The sequence below is a fragment of the Urocitellus parryii genome, chromosome 12 (assembly GCF_045843805.1).
Source record: "Urocitellus parryii isolate mUroPar1 chromosome 12, mUroPar1.hap1, whole genome shotgun sequence".
Lineage (NCBI taxonomy): Eukaryota > Metazoa > Chordata > Mammalia > Rodentia > Sciuridae > Urocitellus > Urocitellus parryii.
The window spans coordinates 92,110,687-92,134,237 of record NC_135542.1 but is presented as its reverse complement, the minus strand read 5'-3'; the positions used below and the strand labels follow the sequence as shown (position 1 = coordinate 92,134,237).

At 40.0% G+C, this 23,551-nt stretch overlaps 1 pseudogene; it reads right to left on the bottom strand.

The window, feature by feature from the left end:
* Positions 1 to 717: 717 nt before the first annotated feature.
* LOC113177597 (uncharacterized protein C2orf78 pseudogene) lies at positions 718 to 23,033 on the bottom strand (annotated as a pseudogene).
* Between the last annotated feature and the right edge of the window lie 518 nt (positions 23,034 to 23,551).

The following is a 23,551-nucleotide window of genomic DNA, read 5'->3' as shown; positions in this document are numbered from 1 at the left end:
TATATTGGAATGAGTACATATTTATACCTCTATGAGGAAAAATGTTTGTAGCCAAGTGGTAACACATGGACTCTATTTTATCAATTAACTAATTCTACTAAAGTACTTCATTCAATTTTATTAAATTGTATTAAATGTATTAAAATGAATAAATTTGTGCCTACATATCTACATATTTATAAAAATTTGTATCTACATATGTGTAGAAAACTATGTAATCCCCAAGCATATAAAAAGTCTCTTTATTATTTATCTCTCAAACTATTCTATTACATATCTTTATTCAACTATCTTAACACTTCAAAATGTATCAGTGTATAACTTTGTATCTATGTAACTCTATATATGTAGAAACCTATTTGGTATTCAAATGATACCATAAAGTCTCTCTATTATTTACCTATTAATCAATCTTATAGCATTTCTGTATTCAACTATATTACATTTTGAACTGTGTCTAAATGAATAATTTTGTATCTATCTATCTATGTATGTATACATGTGCAACACTATTTGGCACCCATATAGTACCCAAAAGCCTCTTTATTTTCTATCAATTCTCAGTGGTACCAGAAGGCCTCTTTATTATGTGTTAGGGAAGTATATTACATTTTTATTAAACTTTGAAAGCATCTGAGAATAAATAAATGTGTATCTATCTATATACATGTGGAAAACTATTTGGTCCCTAAGTGGCACCACTGATCTCAGCAGCTCTTACATTATGTAGCCATAGTAGCGAGAAATCTCCATCTCTCTTTCCCTCTCAATGAAACACTGCACTCTCCCCAAAGCAGTGTACTTGGCAGCATTCTCACGCTCTTGTTGAGCCTTCTTCTTCATGGCTTCCCGCTCTGGTCTCTGCTGTTTGGTGATGGGAGTTGATACTACTTGCCCAGCAACATTGGGTTTCCTCCATGGAATTGGTTGTAAGGCAAAGTCTTGGAGGAGATATTGGTTTTGAGGCTTGGGCAGTTGTGACTGGGGCTTGGTCCCAACAGTGGGAACGGGTTGCCACTGGAGAGAGGTGCAAGATGATGTTTTGTAGAGTGCAGGCCCAGAAGCAGCATACCGAGGGACAGTAGCCTGGGTAGAAATGGTCACACCTGACTGAATAGCATGGGTCAAAACGGGCTGAGCTGGCTTGGCAGGACGCATCCAAGATGGGTTGGCAGTAGCTGTTTGGAATTGGTTGACTGCCATCGGTTGAGCTGAGCTAGCAGGGCCAGGCTGGGCAGGGTAAGCCCTAGGGGGTCTCCTTGAGGCCAGAGACTGTGGTCTCCGGTTGATTACGGGTCGAGGTGGAGGTTTCTCCAGGGTCAGAAAAGGCAAAGGTACCAATTTAACCTTCCCAGGTGGTGGAGGCTCATAAATGGATGGAGCAGGACCCTCCCTTTCAGCACTGATATCTGGGTTCTGGGCTTTGACTTGTGATTTCTCAGGACCCTTAACCGCCAGCCATGGTTTCATAGCTGGGCATGGACGGGGGTCTTGGGTACTGCCTGAGTTTCCTGGGGCCCGGGAGGAAGACAGTCCAGTTTTCTTATCATTCTTCTTCCCCAGTGCGTGGAAAACCTGCACCGACTCCAACATGTGCATGCTGAGACAGCTCCGAGGCTTTTTAAAAGTCTCTTGGCAAAGCTCAGGTTAGTTCCTCTTCCGCTTCAGTTTCGGCAGAGTTGGCTTCTCTTCTGCCTTGACTTTATTGCCTGGCTGCTTCCTCTCCTCGGTTTTCTTGGGGTTGTTTCCTCTGGTCCTCTTGGTCTTTTCCTGCCCATGGCCCTTAGCCTTGCTGTTCCTGCTGGATGCAGCTTCCTGAGATTTGCTGATAGATTGCTTGGCTGTGTGCACATTGGCCCTACTACTATCTGCATCCCCGTGAGCAACTTCTCCTCCTAATGCACATTCCAGGTCCCTTGGCTGCATTTTGGCCTGAGGAGTTCCATCAGGAGACTCTGAGGCTTTATGTTTGTTCTTCCTCACTGGATCACTAGGATCCTTTAAGGCACTTGTGATTTCCTGTTCCTGATTCACCATGATGGCTCTGGTGTCATTGGATTTTGTTACTGTGGGACTTTCAGGTTGGTCAATGTCTTTGAAGGAACTGAAAAGCTCAGGAAGTTGAATATCCCCCAGCAGTGCAGTGAGGTCTGCAAAACCACTGCTAAATTCAATCCCATTTTCAAGTGTGCCTTGGTCCTCAAGACTCAGGCTATTCCTTTCTAGATGGATATTTTCAGAATGTGGCTTCTCCTCTTGGTCCAGAGGACCAACGGAGGCCAGAAGCTGGTGGATTTCAGGGATGTCTAAAGGGAGTAGTGGAGGATCCTGGTTCTCCATGGCAATTTGGTAGGCATCCAGCGGCTCTGTGAGCATGGTGTTAATCTCACACAAATTCTTAATCTCTGTTTGTTCCTGGCTTTGATTTGGGGGCAATGCCAAGAAATCAGTAGAACTCTGGACTGGAGTTATTGTGGAAATGTCCCCAAGTTCTTTTTCATGGCTAAATATTTCATTGTGTACATATGCTATGTTAGTTATGTTTATCTTTCATCTATCTATAGGTACATGGATTGTTTCTTTGACTATAGTGAATATCACTGCTATGAACATTGTGTACAAATGTTGGTTTTTTGGGTTTTTTCAGTACTTGGGATTGAACCTTCTCCTTATTAGTTTTTGAGACAGGGTCTCACTAAGTTGCCTTGATAAGTTGCTAAGGGTAGCCTCTAACTTGTGATCCTCCTGCCTCAGCCTCCTGAGTGCACCACTGGGCTGGGACAGTGTACAAATATGTGTTTGAATCCTTGCTTTCAGTTCTTTCAGATGTATGACTTGGAGTAGAATTGCTGGGTCACATGGTATTTCTGTGTTTAACCTTATGAGAAACTGCTGAACTTTTCCATCGTCATTTTCTTGTTTTTAAGCTGTTATCCTAAATGTCAGACAGATACAGAAAGACATAATACTTATAATTGTTTTGTATATATCAATTAATGCACTCAGCTTTAGTGTTTATCAGCTGATGACTATCTTGTTTCATCTGTACCCATACCTGTTTCATCCCATTCTGTATTTTTAATAGTTTTTTTTATTTTATTAATTTATTTATATGTGGTACTGAGAATTGAACCTCATGCCTCACACATGTGAGGCGAGTGCTCTACCACTGAGTCACAACCCCAGCCTACCATTATGTATTATTTTAAAGCAAATCTAAGATGTTTTATAATTTCATATCTACATCTTTGATATGTATATTTAAAGTTTAAGTACTTTATTTGTTGATATTAATTCTTTAATGTCAGATAACCCATCAGTGTTCAAACTTGCATTAGCTCCTAAATGTCATAAAATATTGTCATGTTACAATTGGTTGTTAAATCTCATAAGTCTTATTCAATCTATAGATTCCCTTCCATGTCTTTCTCACCTACCCCCTGCCTTGAAATTTATGTATTAATGAAATCAGTTAGTGTTTGTCCTATGTAGGTTTTGATAATTGCATTCCCATGCTTTAACATTTTTTTCTAGTCCTTTATTTTCTGCCAGTTGTTAGTTGGATCTAGATTGATCAGATTCAGGCTTGATATCTCTCTCTCTCTCTCTCTCTCTCTCTCTCTCTCTCTCTCTCTCAAGACAGTTTTGGAAGTGATGATGTATTTGTTTTTTCATCTGCAAGCTTATAAATGAGTGGTTTTCTCTATGATGTTAGCAGTTATTGATGATTGGTCCATTAATTCTTTTGAGACTTCAAAAAAACAGAGAAGTCAATAATTCTTTCTTCATTTATTAGTTGTATATTTTTCTACAAATTGAAGTTTCCCCTTATCACCTGGATGCCCAGTTGTATAGGCATGATTCTTTCCTTTTATTTAAGTTTCCACAATTTTTTTTTGATACCAGGGATTGAACTCAGGGGCACTCAACCACTGAGCCACATCCCCAGTCCTATTTTGTATTTTATTTAGAGACAGGATCTCACTGAATTGATTAGCATCTCACCTTGCTGAGGCTGACTTTGAACTCATGATCCTCTTGTCTCAACCTACCAAGCTTCTGGGTTTATAGGCCTGTGCCACCCCATCTAGCTGCAGTTTTTGTTGTTGTTGTTGTTTTGTTTGTTTGTTTTTTGTTTTTTTACTGAGATACAAATTGAAGCTCTATCTTTTGACTTTGGAGCTTCTCAATTTGGCTCCTGAGACATTTTGAAACAACCTTTGCAATCTTTGTTCACTATTTTTGCTATTTGCATAATAAAGTTCTGAGCTCTTCCTGTATATTTTGTGCCCAGGCTAAATCAGTCATTTTAACAAGTTACTTTGATTCTTTTAGTGGGAATGATACTTAGAGACTACCATCTGAGTGCTAGAGATATGCATTGCTATCAGGCTGACATTGTTCCAAGGTCTTTTTCTGTAGAATTAGGTTTATGTGTGGGTATGTGTTTATAATGTAAAAGCCATATGTTCATGCTGATACTCTCCATTTAAATTCTCAGATGTAGACTTTTCACTTACCCACTAATTTAAGCAAAATTCCACATCAAATATACTTAATTTACCTATCTTAGGTGCTTTTTGCCTTTACATTCAAATCTTTTACCAAAGTATAGCCATAGCAGTTGACATTGATAAAGAAGAAAACTAACATTTAATTAGCCAACTACTGCATTAGATACCATAAATTACTTCTTTTGTGTATGCGTTTCTGGGGATTGAATTTAGGGTCTTATGCTGTTGTGTGGCAGGTCACTCAGAAAACACGCCAAGTCCCAGTTTTGTCCAAATTGAAGAGTCTTTATTTAGCTGACCAGCCGGTGACTACTCCCCACAGGATCCATAAATGTCTCAGCAAGGAACAGCTCTAAGCCTGAGCTTAGGATATTTAAAGGCATAAAAACACATCTGAGTTGACATAGCTGCAAGCAAGCAGGTACAGAAGCTGGATTGGGCAGTTAGCAAGACAGTGAAATGGGTACATTGGTATTTCCCACAGGATTTTCCAGGTTGGCATAGCAGCAAGCAAGCAGAAGGGAAGTGAATCAAAATGACTCTAGTTCAGAATGGTTACTTAAGTCTAGACAATCAGTCTCTGACAAGGTACATTGCCCAAGAAAAATGGAAACCAAAGAGAACACTTTTACATTATATAAGAATTGCTATTTTGTGTTGCCAAGTACACTATGCTAGGTAACTATTAATGAGTACAGAGGCAGGGCTCTCCCATAGGAAAGCATTTCTTACATGATATGGAGTCTCAGGGTAAAATAGAATTTATTTGGTCATTGCCCATAGAGCCTGGCCCATAACAATGCATGCTAAACACATGATCTACTACTAAGCTATACCTCTAGTCCCTACTTTATTTAATTCTCTTGATAACCCTGTAAAGCATGTTTTTAAATTACTATCTTTGCTTTACAGATAAGAAAGATGAGGCCCAGGAAGGGTAAGTAGCCTCAAACCTACAGTCATTAAAAGACAAAGATAAGATTCAAATCTGTTTCCCTCCCACATTGCATCTTATGTTGTTCTTATTACAGAGATCTGGAAAGATAAATGAAAGGCAGATCTTCCATGTGGCCCAGACAGGGCCATGCACCTTCCTTGCCTGCAGTACAGCTCCAGTTTATTTTACACAGTTTGCATACACAAAACAGAAGTGCATTCTTACTTTGGGGATGAAATCCTTTCTGGCAACATGAAGAAATCTCCTCTAGTCCATGGTCAGTTAATTTAAAGAATCCAGTTCTAAAATAAGAAAAGGAAGGTTCAGAAGCAAAGTTTTTGTTCCCCAGCCTAACATATACACACGACCGAGCATGCACTCACACACAGTAGAACAGAGGTCATAAGCTTCTATGATATGCTAGCTTCCAAGTCTCTTATCTGGTAATTGAATCATAATTAAGGAATGACTTATCACTGCTACCACACTGGTTTTTCTGGGAGAACTCATGGTAAATAACAGGTTTTGGAGTGAAAAAGTAACACTCTGATATAATGAGTTTGATTTTGAACTTTTTTATGTCTGGGTGGTGCCAGAGATGGTACCCAGGGTCTCATGCATGCTATGCAAGTACTATACACCTGAGCTCCACCTGCTCAGCATGAATTTGAAATTCTTTTTTTTTTAAAGATTTATTTTTTAATTGTAGTTGGACACGATACCTTTATTTTATTTATTTTTATGTGGTGCTGAGTATCGAACCCAGGGCTTTGCACATGCTAGGCAAACGCTCTACTGCTGAGCCACAACCCTCGCCCCGAATTTGAAATTCTTTAATACACTATTGAACTCTTGGAATGCCTATCACTTCAAGTCAAAACTCTTTTTTTTTGGTACTGGGGATTGAATCCAGGAGTGCTTTACCACTGAGCTCCATCCCCAACCCTTTCCATATTTTATTTTGAGATAGGGTCTCACTAAGTTGCTATGGATCAGGCCTCCTATCTCAGCCTCCAGTTGCTGGGATTACAGGCATGTAATACTGTGTCTGGCTCTTCTGAACTTTTCATAGAAAAGCAACAAAACTGTTGCTTCTATATCTTTTAAAATAAGCATCATAGGTTTATCAGAATATGGGGCTTGCAAGAAGCCTTTTAGAAAACAGCAAATCAGCACTATGATCCTTATATTTTTTAAAGAAGTCTCAATTATAGAGTTGTTTTGCTCTGAGACTTTCTTTGCTACTGCCTCCCTATAACACCCAGAACCAAGTCCTGTGTACTCACTCCTGAAACTTGGGGAGCAGACAATAACTGTTGACTCTAGCAGCATCATCTGGTAGGAAAATTAAGTGTGTAGGTCGACATTGGATAGAAAGGTGGTCTGTGTGCGTGTGCGATGAGTCTGAGAAAACAAGCCAGAGAACCTGTTCTTCCTTCAGTATGCCTCATCTCTATCTCAGAATTCACCTAGTTGTTCAGGTAAAAAAAAAAAGAAGATCTAGGAGTCATTCTTTACTCTTCTCTTTCTTCCTCCTAATATCCAAGCCATCAGTAAATGCTAACTTCTCTACCTTTAAAATAGAGACTGAATCCAACATGTAACCACTTTTCTATTATCTGTGAGACTAGTCTAAGACTTTTTCCTGGAATATGATAATAACCTAGCTAGTCTCTCTACTTTTTCTTCAAATTCTCTTCAGTCCTACCTTCACACTATAGGTTCATATTTCACACAGGTAAGCCAAATTGTGCCACTCTTCTTCTCAAACTCACTAATGGCCTCTATTTATATATCCATACCAGGGTAAATGGACCTTTCATAAACTAATCTTTGCCTTTCTCCCTCTAGTTCTTACCACTATTTTCTATTAATCATTATGCTGTATCCTCACCAGCCTCTGCTCCTACTTAAACATGCCACATAAATTAATATTAGGGCCTTTTCACTTGCCTTTATCTCTGTGGAGAATGTTCCTTCTTAGACAAATGACTCATATGCTTATGAGATTATCTGTCCTCCACATTCTGACCCTAATCCCTGCTTTTTCTTCTTAGCACTTGATAGTATATATTGCTTATATTGTTATTGCCTGTCTTCTTCAATGTATTGTAAACTCCATAAAAGCAGGTACTTTTGTATGGGATATAGGTGTATACCCAGCACATCGAAGAATACCTGGAACATAGTAAGGAACTCAATACATATTAATTCAATCCACGAATGGATGAATGAGATTTCTACTATCCAATAATAATAGTTGTTGTTTTAGTGTGTTCAAGAAAAAGAACAATAAGGATGTGCCCTTAAGACAAAGATAAATTCAGGTTCATTTCTCTCAAATGATGTAAATTTTATTAAAAGCAAGATAGTTATACAGTAGCAATGAAGCAAAAATTTATGCTTTTTTAAAAATACCTTCTTAGATGTTAATGGTCTTTATTTATTTATTTATTTATTTGCTGTGCTGAGAATAAAACCCCAGTGCTAGAACATGATAATAACCTAACTGGTCTCTCTACTTTTTCTTCAATTCTCTTTAGTCCTACCTTCACACTATAGCTTCATATTTCATGCTAGACAAGTGCTCTACCACTGAGATACAACCCCAATCCTGCAAAATTGATATTTTCAACAAGATAGGTGAGCTAATATGAAATTCATAAAAAGCTTCTGAATTACTTTTGAAAGTAAAGTTGCAGTTAGTTTATTTAGGCCTGAAAATTTAAAAAGTAGATATATACATACACCTATACACACAAATAAAATAGGTTCATGAAACCCCATCAGTATAAACAGAAATGTCTTCATTATCCCCCCATCCTCTTTCTTTCTTCCCTAAACAAATCCCTACCACTGAAGGCCCAAGAGGCCATCAGCTCCTCAGGGCTCTTAGAGTCATATGTGTTGTATGTTATTAATTTGGTACTGCTGATCTTGTTCACATAAGAAAAAATGGCATATCCACGGAGGTTTCACAGAGGTAGTATTCTGCATGAGGATGTCTGTGGATTAACTACCACTATATATATCTGCTCTCTTCTATCCATGCAGCCTATAGCTTAAAAAATGTGGAAAATCTCACCACGAAGCAGATGTCTCTCTTCATGTATAATTTGGTGGAAGGCAGAGCATGGTGAAGAGGTCAGTTGACACCAATAAGCTAAAAACCTCAGTCATGAAATATAGTTAGCCACACCAAGGCCCTCCTAAGCCATGGACAGGTCATGCTGAGTACTCCTTGAAGATGGCAGTCTGTTAGTGAAATGAATAGTGAAACACAAGTTGAGCCACTTGGCCTCTCTGGAATTCAGGAAGGATTTTAATCTGGCATGTTCAGTATGTCAATATTCATGAAACATTTAGCATGGTGGTAATGCTGTCTGAAAAGGGGACAGCTGTGATCATGGCACAGAAGAATCATGAATATTACTTCCTATAAAGACATTCAAGCCAAGTAACCCTTCTGAGAATAAATGCTCTTAATACTACTTCCATTTCTTCCCCTGAAGACAGCTCATGTTTATTGTCCTTTCTTCTGTACTTTCCTGCATCAGAAAAGGAAGCAGCAAAGCTTAATAGAGAAGGGCAATAGACTAAATTTAAACTATCATAGTACTGTACTACTAGAGGTTTTTCTAGGATTTGGAGGTCAATATATGTTCCTTTCTCAAAGGGTTTGTATGTGCACAGGCAGCCAACCTTGGTTGTCAAGTAATGATAAAATTGTTCATAGCTAGATCTTGCTGCTGAAAAGGGAGTCTGATTTTGCCTTTTGTACCAACTCAATTTTCTTTGCAGCAGTCAAACTTTCACCATACCTGTGCATAATATATCAGAGCTGGTTCAATATACTGGTATCCAGCTTGAGGAGTGCAGAGTCGAAGATCCCAGGAGGAAATAGTACCACTAAAGGCGGTCATAATTTACATATGTGTCACATACCTTCTCATAGAAATCCCAAATGAAGTGCATCAAGAAAGTACTGCTACTCTCAAATGACATTGCAGTATTGTCAGCCATCCTACATATTGAATCAGTTTAGACACAGAGTTCATGAATCCACCCAAGGTTGTCTCTAGAGGACTGCTTATCACAGGTTTCATTCAAATGTCCAGAGAAGCCACAGCAGCCAGTTTTGCAGGGGCTCTTTCAGACTGTGGAGAATACTGCACTTGAAAGAAATGGTTGATGTAAAGAAGAGCTGTGCTAGATGGTCAAAAAGAAGAGGCTTCACATCTGAGAAACTACTAAAAGGAATGCAGCTCAGGAGCAGAAGGAATTGTGACCTACAGCAGAGGCCATCCCAGAGAGGAAGGCTCTTAGATAGGAACAAAGCCCTTCCTGTAGAAAGCAGTGTGCCCTGATGATAGTGTCCAGGAAGTTGGGAAAGTCTTACCTTCATGTTCATAAATTTTTCATTTTTATACCAAATACATTCTTCTTGTAATGTATCTCAACCAGAGATAGAGCCCCAGTAAGATCAACCCATCTCTGACACAGTTTCTATAGGGAAGTAGCAGAGAGTTGTTCACACTAAGCCCATCTGAGCAGGCACCTCACATCAATGGATGTTTTGTAAGTGTTCAGGGAAGTTCTGAAGCTGTTCTAATGGGAAGGATCCACTGTGACTGAGATAATCAGAAAGATTCATCTCTTTTTTTCTACATTCTTTGTGTAGCTATCAGAATTTAGCACAGGTAAAACTGAGTGAGAATTCCATTGTCTTTGTAGAGGACAGACTAGCTGGACCTAACAGCAGTTTTAGAGGTTCTGGAAAAGGTTGTTGATTTCTTAATAAAAGCAGTCAGGTATAGAAGAACTGTACCCAAAGGAGAGAAAAAGAATAAATAAAGTATATACAATCGGTGCAAAAAAAGAAACAAGCAATATTAATAACACAAAGATAGAAGAGGTGAGGAACCCTCAGAGAGCCCAGATTTGCTTACATGAATCCAGCCCAGTGTGGTGAGACCTTGCTGATTCTGTATGAGAAAAAGTTCTTTGTTCTCCATGTTGCAATAATCATACCCAGCACTTTCCTTGGGGATGATAATGTAGGGAATGGTAAATTCATTTCTAATCTGTCAAAGGAGAAGACAGATTGTCACAATTCTGGGGCACTCCTGCAACCCCACACAGTGGAAAGTCAAACATTCTGCACAAGCAAAGGCCCTTCCCACCACAGCCTGAGTCTCTTTTGTGTTCCCTGAATCCCTCACAACCTTGGCTGCTAATGTGCATTTCTGGGGGGTCTGTGAAGCCAGAGATGCTGAGATCAACCTCAGGGCCCCCTCTGATGCACAGCATGGGTAACCACCACAGCCCTGTTGCAGTGCACTCGTGGTTCTTGAAAAGCTCCAGGTGGAGTACCATTCTCTTCCTTTGCTCATGTCTAAATCGGATTCCCTCCACTGTTAAGTCCTTCTCATTAATACTCAGGTCAAGTCTGTTCTACTTTCTTCATGGATTCATTCAGCAGTTATTAATGGGTTCTTTTAAGTGCCTCCATTCAGTGATCGTTTCCTTCTTCAAAATTCCTAGTGCTTGTATGTTTCATACTATCAGAATGCTATTTATCATTTATTGTATATCTCCCATCTCTCCACAGTGATTAGACACTTTTTTGGACATATATTCTGTGCCTTACATATATTATATATTACTAGGGCCTACCAAAAGTAGGTTCTCTGAACTTGATGGTATAGGCTACTAAATTTAGCATTTGGTATTAATCAGTTCAATTCAAGGGACTCTGAAAAGTAACCAAATGCAGAGTCAAAAGATCCAAAATGACTACACTATTTTGTCCATGGTTTCTTCTGTGAAGGATTTGGTGCAAAGAAAAACTGACCCTGGTTATCTTCTCTGAGTATCCCAGGAGGTCAAGGAAAAAGAAACAGAGTCAGTTCAGGAAAGAGTTAGTTATTTTTGTTTATTTGTTTATTTATCTATCTATCTATTTATTTACTTACCAGTTTTCCACAGAGAATTCTACGTTTCTACTCCTTGAGCAGTGTTGGCACTGGATACTGGAGAACTATGGACATGGCTTCCTGGGCGCCAGCACACGGCACATTCCATGGAGAAGGGGAAAGTCTGAGACCATGAGGCTATCATTGGGATAGCAATGCTAAGTCCCTAGAATTCCTACTTTGGACAGCATCTCTGAATACAAAGTTTAAGTCCTGAGTAAATTAAGGAAAAATTAAACTCTCAATACCATGATAAGTTTTGAAATGTCTCCCTAGGAGACCAAAGTAAAATGAGGGAAATAAATTTATAATGTGGTTGGGTAGGGGGACTGATCTGCCAGAGCAGTAAAAGTAGCCTCCATAAGTGTGCTCCTGGAGGTCTCCTAAATGTGTGGTGGATGGCCATTATGGTGTCCTGCATTCTCATCTTACAGACACTGAGATTGGGAGTGCTGAACAAGGATAGTGGTTAATATCTCAGGACTTAAATTATAGGGATCTGTGGACCCACAGCTACCAGCTGCAAACTGCACCCTCCTTTCGAATGGTGATCTTATTCCTTCCCCTTCTTGCTGTTTGTACTCACCTTGAAAATTTGTTTCTGTGATAGAATGAGTGGACACAGAGTAGTAGATCCCATAGGTAGCGACTGATGGTGGACATTTGTGGGCTGAAGTTCCTTCAGCGATGTCACCATTTCTGGTTGAGGGGCAGCAGCACTACTTCCTGCATATGGCATAGAGCCATTTGATTGCATGCAGGGACCAATGTTCTCCAGAGAGCAGAGTCCCCAGAGTGTTTTGATCATCGTAGTAGACCTGGCTTCCTTCTTGGTGGGGTAGTGAGAGGCTATGTCCAGGCTATGTCACCTGGACAAGCCTAGCAGATAGTGGTGGGTACACAGGGACCATGACATTGGCTTCAGAAGTTTTGTCATACTGGAATGTCATAGACAGGGAATAATCTGCTATGTTCTGGTCAGTGACGGTCAGATTAAAGTCCCCATGTGAAATTGAGCTCTTTTCAGCACTTCCTGTTATATCCCACTCAAAAATACTTTAATAGAAGGCAGATGCTGTGGGGATCTGGTTCTGACCAGTAACCCCAGACACCAAGGCTGTGCTAGAATGTTGATAAAGGTAGGCACTGTCCGTGAGTGCTGAAAAGAGGTGCCACAGGTTGAGGGCAATAACCATGCTGAAGTGGCAGCTGGAGCAGAGGCTCTGGAGAAGTTGCAGACACTTCCTGTCAGGGAAGCTGCATTGGTTACCACGGGAAGAGAGAGCAGCAGAGAATCAGCGGTTCCGTGTAAAGAAGAAGTTTTGGAAATTTTCTGTATAAAGAAAGAGGATGGGCCATTAGGTGGAATCCCGCCAGCCAAGCCCACACTGATCCTTGGGCCGAGCACGGGATCTCAGAAGGGGAAGGAAGCAGTACAGTCCCATCCCCCACAGCGGACACTCCACCGAGGCAGTCAGCGGCCACCATCCGGTAAAGCTGAAGGATACACCGCCACTCTCCCACAGAGTGCAGCATCAAAACAGGTTTGTGTCAATCAGCTCACCCCCCAGACATCGGGAATTCGCATAAAATCTCTCCTAGGCTTGCCGGGAGAGGGAGTATCAAGCTGAGCCTCCATAAAGACTAGGGGGAAACTAGAGACACCTGACCTCCAACCCCTCCTCCCAGTAGCAGCCAAAACGAAACCTGGCTAGCCAGCCCTGGGGGATGGGCAAGCAGAAAAAATCAAAGTGATCCTCCTTCCTGTGGAGCACAGATAACTCAAGGAGAATAGGAAAATGGTGGCGAAGGGAGTGCATCACCCCAGGGCGCCGCGTCACTAAGTGGGAGAAAGACGATGCAAAACGGCTGAAGGATATCTTTGGGAAGTTCCAGTGAAATTGAGGTGCTCCAGAATCTAGTGGACAGATTTCCATCGTGAGAAGTTCGGCTCTGAGAGCTCCATTTCTCCGCATGGAGGGTCGCATAGCCTGACAGGCGATCGCCCGGAGGCTGGAGTCTGTGGCGCGTGCCGGGGAGCGGCAGGGTGCCGGAGTGGGGGAACAGCGATCCGGATCCGGGGGGGGGGCTCCCGCCAGTGGTACATCGGAGCCCTTAGTGCTGAGTTCCGGCTTTGAAACAGAGGAGAGAAGCGGCCCAGTTTGGTTCCAGACACCGGTCGGACCACAGTGGAGGACAGCAGCCGCCATTTCGGAGAGATGATGTAATCATCCCCGTGTTCTACTGATCTCAGCCCATTCAACAACGGAACAGGTGATATCAGGCTGGTATTTACCTGCGTCTAGCAGACAGATTTCTTGCTCAGGCTCGGGGCGGGGGTTCTTGTGGAGAATACTCCTATAGGCGCGTGCTGGGCAAGGTATGCGCCGGGCACTGAGCAGCTGGATTCTGGTTTCCGGGACTAACCTGGCCCAGGTCTGAGGAAACTGCGGAGACTGCCGGTGGAGGCCAGCTCCAAGTGGAGCGTGCGCTGAGCTTGGGGCGACTGGGTACTGACTCCCGGAACAGTTTTGGCCTGGGGCTGGGGAACCCGTGGGGGTCGCTCCCTGGAGCCAGCTCCCAGCGGAGAGTGTATCGGGATCGGAGAGGCGGGGTTCCGGCTACCTAAGCTGCTTTGGCCCAAGGCTAGGGAACCGGCGGTGACTGCTTCTCAATCAGGGTCCGGCGGGGTGCTGTAGGGGCAGAGTGGAGCTTTCACCTGCGCCCAGAGCAGGCCAAGTGACCCGCCGGCGTGGTACCATGACACCCCAAACACAGCTGGGGCTGAAGAGAGCAGCCGCCCACGCCTAGAATAGGACCAGCGATTCCGCGGCGCGGTAGCCAAGTAACCTCATTTGGAGTAGAGGCTGTGCAGAGCTGACATCCGAGCAAGCAGGGCAGGCAGATCTGCCGCCAACTGGCAAGTCAGGCCAGGTAGCTTGCCAGCATGGTGGACACGTAACACCGAGGCAGTCGCGTCACACTGGTTGGAGTGGGGGTGGAGCAGGGTCACCGCCCAGGTCCGGAGGGGGCTCAGCGACCCGTTGGAGAGGTAGTCAGGTACCCCCATTGGGAGTGGGGGCTGTGCAGAACTGCGACCCACCGGCCTAGAGGTCTGCCAGCGCGGTAGACTCGTCACACCAATTGGAGTGGGGGCCCAGCAGAGCCGCCACCCACATCCAGATCAGGACCAACGACCCCAGGGCGTGGTAGTTACGTTACCACAATTGGAGTGGGGGCAGAGCAAAGCCACCACCCGTGCCCGCACTGGGGGCAGACCTGCGACCGATCAGCGGGGTAGACAGACCACCATAATTAGAGGAGGAGCACAGCCAATACCCGCCCTGCAAGGGAGACTTCCCAACTATACAAGAGCAACATAAAGAAATAGGGGGTAAATTTCAAAAACACAACAGTTGCACCAAGCAGAAAGAAACGCGAGCAGTATGAAAAGACAAGGAAAGAAAGGACCACAAGCAATGCAGGTCAACTCAACATTAGAAGAGGTAATAGCTGCAACAGATGGAATGTCAGATAAAGAGATCAGGATTTATATGCTTCAGATGATCTGGAGTCTCAAGGAAGACATGAGACAGCAAAATCAGACAATGAAAGATCACATTGACAAACAAATCCAGGAAGTAAAAGATCAATTTCACAGGGAGATAGAGGTAATAAAAAACAAATAGAAATTCTAGAAATGCAGGAAACAATAAACCAACTTAAAAACTCAATTGAGAATACTACCAGCAGAGTAGATCACTTAGAAGAGAGAACATCAGACAATGAAGACAAAGTATTTCAACTGGAAAAGAACATAGACAGCTCAGCAAGTCTGCTAAGAAACCATGAGCAGAACATCCAAGAATTATGGGATAATATCAAAAGACCAAATTTAAGAGTCATTGGGATACAGGAAGGCACAGAGCTCCAAACCAAAGGAATAAAAACTCTATTCAGTGAAATAATACAAGAAAACTTCCCAGACTTGAAGAATGAGACAGATTCCCAAATCCTAGAAGCCTACAGGACGCTGAATGTGCAAAATCATAAGAGATCCACACCTAGACACATTATAATGAAAATGTCCAACATACAGAATAGAGAATTTTAAAAGCTGCAAGAGAAAGAAAGCAGATTACATTTAGGGGTAAACCAATCAGGATAACAGCTGATCTCTCAACACAGACTCTGAAAGCTAGAAGATCCTGGAATAACATATTTCAAACACTGAAAGAAAATGGGTTCCAACCAAGAATCGTGTATCCGGCGAAATTAAGCTTCAGATTAGAAGATGAAATTAAAACCTTCCACGATAAACAAAAGTTAAAAGAATTTGCAGCTAGAAAACCATCTCTTCAAAAAATCCTTGGCAAAACATTACAGGAAGAGGAAATGGAAAATAACATTGAAAACCAACAATGGGAGATAGGTCAGTAAAGGGGGGAAAGTAGTCAAAGAGGATAACAAATCAGGGTTAGTAACATCAATAAACAAATATGGATAGAAGAACAAACCATATCTCAATAATAACCCTAAATGTTAATGGCTTAAACTCACCAATTAAGAGACACAGGCTAGTAGAATGGATCACAAAACAAGACCCAACAATATGCTGTCTACAGGAGACGCATCTGATAGGAAAAGATATTCATAGACTGAAGGTGAAAGGCTGGGAAAAATCATACCACTCATATGGACTGCGGAAACAAGCAGGAGTGTCCATACTCATATCTAATAAAATAGATTTCAAGCCAAAGTTAATCAAAAGGGACAAAGAAGGACACTTCATACTGCTCAAGGGAACCATACACCAACAAGACATAACAATCATAAATATATATGCCCCAAATAATGGTGCAGCTGTGTTCATCAAGCAAACTCTTCTCAAGTTCAAGAGTCTAATAGACCACCATACAATAATCATGGGAGACTTCAACACACCTCTCTCACCACTGGACAGATCTTCCAAACAAAAGTTAAATAAGGAAACTATAGAACTCAATAACACAATTAAAGACTTAATTGACATATATAGACTATACCACCCAACATCAAGTAGTTACACTTTTTTCTCAGCAGCACATGGAACCTTCTCAAAAATAGACCATATATTATGTCACAGGGCAACTCTTAGACAATATAAAGGGGTAGAGATAATACCATGCATCTTATCTGATCATAATGGAATGAAACTGAAAATCAATGATAAAAGAAAGAAGGAAAAATCAAGCATCACTTGGAGAATGAACAATAGGTTGCTGAGTGATCAATGGGTTTTAGAAGACATTAAGGAGGAAATTAAAAACTTCCTGGAGTTAAATGAAAACACAGACACAACATATCGGAATCTAAGGGACACATTGAAAGCAGTTCTAAGAGGAAAATTCATTACTTGGAGTTCATTCCTCAAAAAAGAAAAAACCAACAAATAAATGATCTCATACTTCATCTCAAAATCCTAGAAAAAGAAGAGCAAAACAACAGCAAAAGAAGTAGAAGGCAAGGAATAATTAAAATCAGAGCTGAAATTAATGAAATTGAAACAAAAGAAACAATTGAAAAAATTGACAAAACTAAAAGCTGGTTCTTTGAAAAAATAAATAAAATTGACAGACCCTTAGCCATGCTAACGAAAAGAAGAAGAGAGAGAACCCAAATTACTAGCATACGGGATGAAAAAGGCAATATCACAACAGACACTTCAGAAATACAGATGATAATCAGAAATTATTTTGAATCCTTATACTCCAATAAAATAGAAGATAGTGAAGGCATAGATAAATTCCTTAAGTCTTATGATCTGCCCAGATTGAGTCAGGAGGATATTGACAACCTAAACAGACCAATAACAATAGAGGAAATAGAAGAAACCATCAAAAGACTACCAACTAAGAAAAGCCCAGGACCGGATGGGTATACAGCAGAGTTTTACAAAACCTTTAAAGAGGAACTAACACCAATACTTTTCAAGCTATTTCAGGAAATAGAAAAAGAGGGAGAACTTCCAAATTCATTCTACGAGGCCAACATCACCCTGATTCCGAAACCAGACAAAGACACTTCAAAGAAAGAAAACTACAGACCAATATCTCTAATGAACCTTGACGCAAAAATCCTCAATAAAATTCTGGCGAATCGGATTCAAATACATATCAAAAAAATTATACACCATGATCAAGTAGGATTCATCCCTGGGATGCAAGGCTGGTTCAATATACAGAAATCAATAAATGTTATTCACCACATCAATAGACTTAAAAATAAAAACCATATGATCATCTCAATAGATGCAGAAAAAGCATTCGACAAAGTACAGCATCCCTTTATGTTCAAAACTCTAGAAAAATTAGGGATAACAGGATCATACCTCAACATTGTAAAAGCAATCTATGATAAGCCACAGGCCAGCATCATTCTGAATGGAGAAAAATTGAAGGCATTCCCTCTAAGATCTGGTACAAGACAGGGATGCCCTCTCTCACCACTTCTGTTCAACATGGTCCTCGAAACACTGGCCAGAGCAATTAGACAGACGAAAGAAATTAAAGGCATAAAAATAGGAAAAGGAGAACTTAAATTATCACTATTTGCAGATGATATGATTCTATACCTAGCAGACCCAAAAGGGTCTACAAAGAAGCTATTAGAGCTAATAAATGAATTCAGCAAAGTGGCCGGATATAAGATCAACACGCATAAATCAAAGGCATTCCTGTATATCAGCGACAAATCATCTGAAACGGAAATGAGGAAAACTACTCCGTTCACAATATCCCCCAAAAAAATAAAATACTTGGGAATCAACCTAACAAAAGAGGTGAAAGATTTATACAATGAAAATTACAGAACACTAAAGAAAGATATAGCAGAAGACCTTAGAAGATGGAAAAATATACCCTGCTCATGGATAGGCAGAACCAACATCATCAAAATGGCGATATTACCAAAAGTTCTCTATAAGTTCAATGCAATGCCAATCAAAATCCCAACAGCATTTCTTGTAGAAATAGATAAAAGAATCATGAAATTCATATGGAATAATAAAAGACCCAGAATAGCAAAAACAATGCTAAGCAGGAAGTGTGAATCAGGCGGTATAGCGATACCAGACTTCAAACTATACTACAGAGCAATAGTAACAAAAACAGCATGGTACTGGTACCAAAACAGGCGGGTGGACCAATGGTACAGAATAGAGGACACAGTAACCAATCCACAAAACTACAACTACCTTATATTTGATAAAGGGGCTAAAAGCATGCAATGGAGGAAGGATAGCATCTTCAACAAATGGTGCTGGGAAAACTGGAAATCCATTTGCATCAAAAAGAATCTGAATCCCTATCTCTCACCATGCACAAAAGTTAACTCAAAATGGATCAAGGAGCTTGATATTAAATCAGAGACACGGCATCTGATAGAAAAAAATGTTGGTTATGATCTACATACTGTGGGATCGGGATCGGGCCCCAAATTCCTCAATAGGACACCCATAGCGCAAGAGTTAACAACTAGAATCAACAAATGGGACTTACTCAAACTAAAAAGTTTTTTCTCAGCAAAAGAAACAATAAGAGAGATAAACAGGGAGCCTACATCCTGGGAACAAATCTTTACTCCACACACTTCAGATAGAGCCCTAATAACCAGAATATACAAAGAACTCAAAAAATTAGACAATAAGATTACAAATAACCCAATCAATAAATGGGCCAAGGACCTGAACAGACACTTCTCAGAGGAGGACATGCAATCAATCAATAAGTACATGAAAAAATGCTCACCATCGCTAGCAGTCAGAGAAATGCAAATCAAAACTACCCTAAGATACCATCTCACTCCAGTAAGATTGGCAGCCATTAGGAAGTCAAACAACAATAAGTGCTGGAGACGATGCGGGGAAAAGGGCACTCTTGTTCATTGCTGGTGGGACTGCAAATTGGTGCAGCCAATTTGGAAAGCAGTATGGAGATTTCTTGGAAAGCTGGGAATGGAACCACCATTTGACCCAGCTATTCCCCTTCTCAGTCTATTCCCTAAAGACCTAATAAGAGCATGCTACAGGGACACTGCTACATCGATGTTCATAGCAGCACAATTCACGATAGCAAGATTGTGGAATCAGCCTAGATGCCTTTCAATAGATGAATGGATAAAAAAAATGTGGCATTTATACACAATGGAGTATTACTCTGCATTAAAAAATGACAAAATCATAGAATTTGGAGGGAAATGGATGGCATTAGAGCAGATTATGCTAAGTGAAGCTAGTCAATCTTTAAAAAACAAATACCAAATGACTCCTTTGATATAAGGGGAGTAAACAAGGACAGGGTAGGGACGAAGAGCTTGAGAAGAAGATTTACATTAAACAGGGATGAGAGGTGGGAGGGAAAGGGAGTGAGAAGGGAAATTGCATGGAAATGGAAGGCGATCCTCAGGGATTTACAAAATGTCATACAAGAGGAAAGGAGGGGTAAGACAAGATAATACAAATGGAAGAAGTGATTTACAGTAGAAGGGGTAGAGAGAGAAAAGGGGAGGGGAGGGGAGGGGAGGGGGGATAGTAGAGAATAATACAGACAGCAGAATACATCAGACACTAGAAAGGCAATTTGTCAATCAATGGAAGGGTAACTGATGTGATACAGCAATCTGTATACGTGGTAAAATTGGGAGTTCATAACCCCCTTGAATCAAACTGTGAAATATGATGTATTAAGAACTATGTAATGTTTTGAACGACCAACAATAAAAAAAAAAAAGAATTTTCTCCCATGCACTCTTTCTTAATAAATTTTGTGTTCCACGAAAATGAGGGAGTCAATAAACAAGGAAGATATAGTAAGTTCTGGAAAGATAGAAAGGAAAAAGTGAAAAACAACATAGAACAAAAAAAGTATATATATATATTAATGAACATTTGGATATGTAGCAAATATCAAAGCGTAGCAAATTAACTAACAAATTAAGCTCTGTTATCATGCATGCAATATTATGAAAGTGAATTTCTACTGAATTTTAGTGAATACTATTAACCAAAATACTGCCCACAACTGAAGGTGATTTAAAATGAATTTCTAACCAGTACATATAAACAGAGAAGCTATGTCAACAAAAAGTGTGTAATAAGCAGCAAAATTAAGTAAAGATGAACATATAGGTAGCCATAATTTATGTAGATAAATATTTCCAAAAAAGGCAGGAGCAGTGGCACACACCTTTAATCTCTGCTACTCAGGAGACTGAGGCAGGAGGATTGCAAGTTTGAGAATGACCTTGAAAATTTAGAAAATTTAAATTAAAAAAAGAGATTTTTTTAAATGAGACAACCTCCTTTATTCCTATCAGATTAGATTTTATAAAATTGAGGCATCTCTGTTAAATTTCAGAACTTTTTATTTAATCCAAAGACTAAAAGTTTCAATTTACAGTATAGAAAGATTAGTACAAGGTCAATGAAGAATAAATGGTATGTTTTTCTCAGCAACCCTTTCTAGAGGTGGCCCATGCAGAACATCACACTGATGACATGAAGAAGCACAGAATGGAAAGAATATAAAACCCAGAAAATCAGTTTCTACTGTTGCTTTTGCCAAAACCAACCCTGTGAATTTTCTAGTCTTCATGCTATTCCAGGAGTTCTTTTTAAATAAACACTATCGGATGATTGCATTAAAATTGAAGCTCCTCAAGAATTGAGATTGTGCCTGTTACTTACTTCCTGTTGTTTACATAATAAGGACACTCTTTATCAATATAAAATTTAAAAAGGGCTGGGGATGTAGCTCAGTGGTAAAGTGTCCCTGGTACTAAAAAAAATAAAAATAAAAATACAATAATAAAAAAATAAAACTATGCCATGTGCAAAAAACAAAGCAAAAATTCACTGTGAAGCTGATAATGGTGGGGCGGGCCTCTGACCTCAGCACTCAGGAGACTGAAACAGGGGGATTGCTGAACCCAAGGATTCATACCCACCCTGGGCAATTTAGCAAGATCCTATCACAGAAACAAAACAAAACAAAATGTGCTGGGGATATAGCTTGTGGTAGCATGCTTCCCTAGCATGTATGAGACACTGCTTTCAATCCCCAGCACTGGAAAGAAAAAAAAAAAAAAGGAAGGACAAAAGAGAGAGGGAGGGAGGGAGGAAGGAAGGAAGAAAATTTTTACAATGTAGAGAACAAAGAAGAAGTGGAAAGTATTTCATTACTATGCTGGTTCATCTTCCTCTAAATATTACCTACACCAAGTAAAAGCATTAATCCCAGTAGGTAGATATTTCAATTAATATAAAAATACTTTTGATAAAAATTTCAGTTATAGAAAAGCAGGAAAAACACTTTAAAATATTATGAAAATCATATTTACCTTCAAAACCTAGTTTAATAATCTTTTTTTGAAAGAGAGAGAGAGTTTTTAATATTTATTTTTCAGTTTTCGGTGGGCACAACATCTTTATTTCATTTTAATGTGATGCTGAGGATCGAACCCGGTGCCCCGCGCATGCCAGGCGAGCATGTTACCATTTGAGACACATCTTCAGCCCTATAATAATCTTTAACAGGAAAATCTTGTTGCTGAGGTCTGAGAAAGCCATCAACACTAGAATAAAATAGTACAATTGAAACAAACTTTAAAAAAAAATTTAGTTGTAGTTGGATACGATACCTTTATTTTATTTATTTTTATGTGGTGCTGAGGATGGAACCCAGCGTCTCACACATGCTAGGTGAGTGCTCTACCGCTGAATCACAATCCCAACCCAAAACAAACATTTTTTAATGTTTACTGGTGATGTGGATTAAACTCAGAACTTCCAGCATGCTAAGCATATACTCTGCCACTGAGCTATACCTGCAGCACAAAACAATTCTTTGAAATGTAGAAAAACCCAAAAGGCTTTACAAAATTATTTCAGATAAATGTGGAATCAGAGATGTGGAGCTTGACTTTTTATTCTTATGCAGTTCTTTCTTTTGGTTCTTAGGTTATAAACCATTAATAACTATATAATAACTATTTTTATTTACTCTGTTTTAGAAAAACTGTAAAGACAAAAAACAGCTTCTGCTTGAAAAATAACTATCAAATAAAGGAATATGTCCTTTTGATGCAGATTAGGACACATCATTTTTCTAAAGTGTAGTTTTTTTTCTATGTAGTTTAAAAATCAGAATAAAATAGGACATGGAAAGTGCTATTTCTCCAGCCCTCTCTCTAACCACTTTCATTAGCATGTTTATAGGAAGAATCATTTCTAAAACATACTTCTAAAGTATGAATGTTACAATGGTCAAGGTCGTCTGTGTTCAAAGAGGCCACAGAAAAAACCCAAACAACCAAATTTGACTTTTCTAATAAACTGCTTTCCCCAGTGATACCCTAATTCTAGCCTTGGTTTTCTTGGTAACTGTCTGTTAATCTAAACATTCTCTAAACCGGCCTCATTTTTTCCAGCACTGGAAACATTTCACTCTATGCTCTCTGTCTCAATTTAAAATCTTTGATTCTCTTCCATGTTCCATTCTAACCAACCATTTTTTTCTTGAGATCATATCCACACTCTTCAACTGTTTTATATTCACACTTCTTTTCCATATTGTTATATTTTCTGCCACACCAAGTTCCTGTGGGTCCTGTACTTAAAGTTACAAACTTATTTTCCCTAAATATATGCCTCCTTACAGTCCTGTCCCACCACTCTCCTCTCCCTCTATTTCTTTTTTTACTTGTTTAAACAGAAAGCTCCAAAATATGTGAATGTCCCTTTTTTTGAACAGCACTAAAAAAATACTGAAGTGGAAATCATAGAGGGAGACTGTTATAGAGAAAACCTCCTGGTACATAGTGCTTGTTTTATACCCTGCCTTGGATTTCTCTCTTTCTGTTGAAACAAACACCCCCCTCAAAAAAAGACTCAATATTAGAAAAGAAAGGGACCAGAGCATGGGCAGTGTGTTATCCTCATGTAGAAAATGAGGAAACAGATTTTGTGAGAGAGTAAAAGATGGTCCAGTCCCATACCTAGTACATGTCAAAGTCAAAAGTGAAATTAGGTGTCTAGATTTCTAGTTTTATCCTTTTCCTTATTATTTTAAGCTCTTTTGACTCCATTA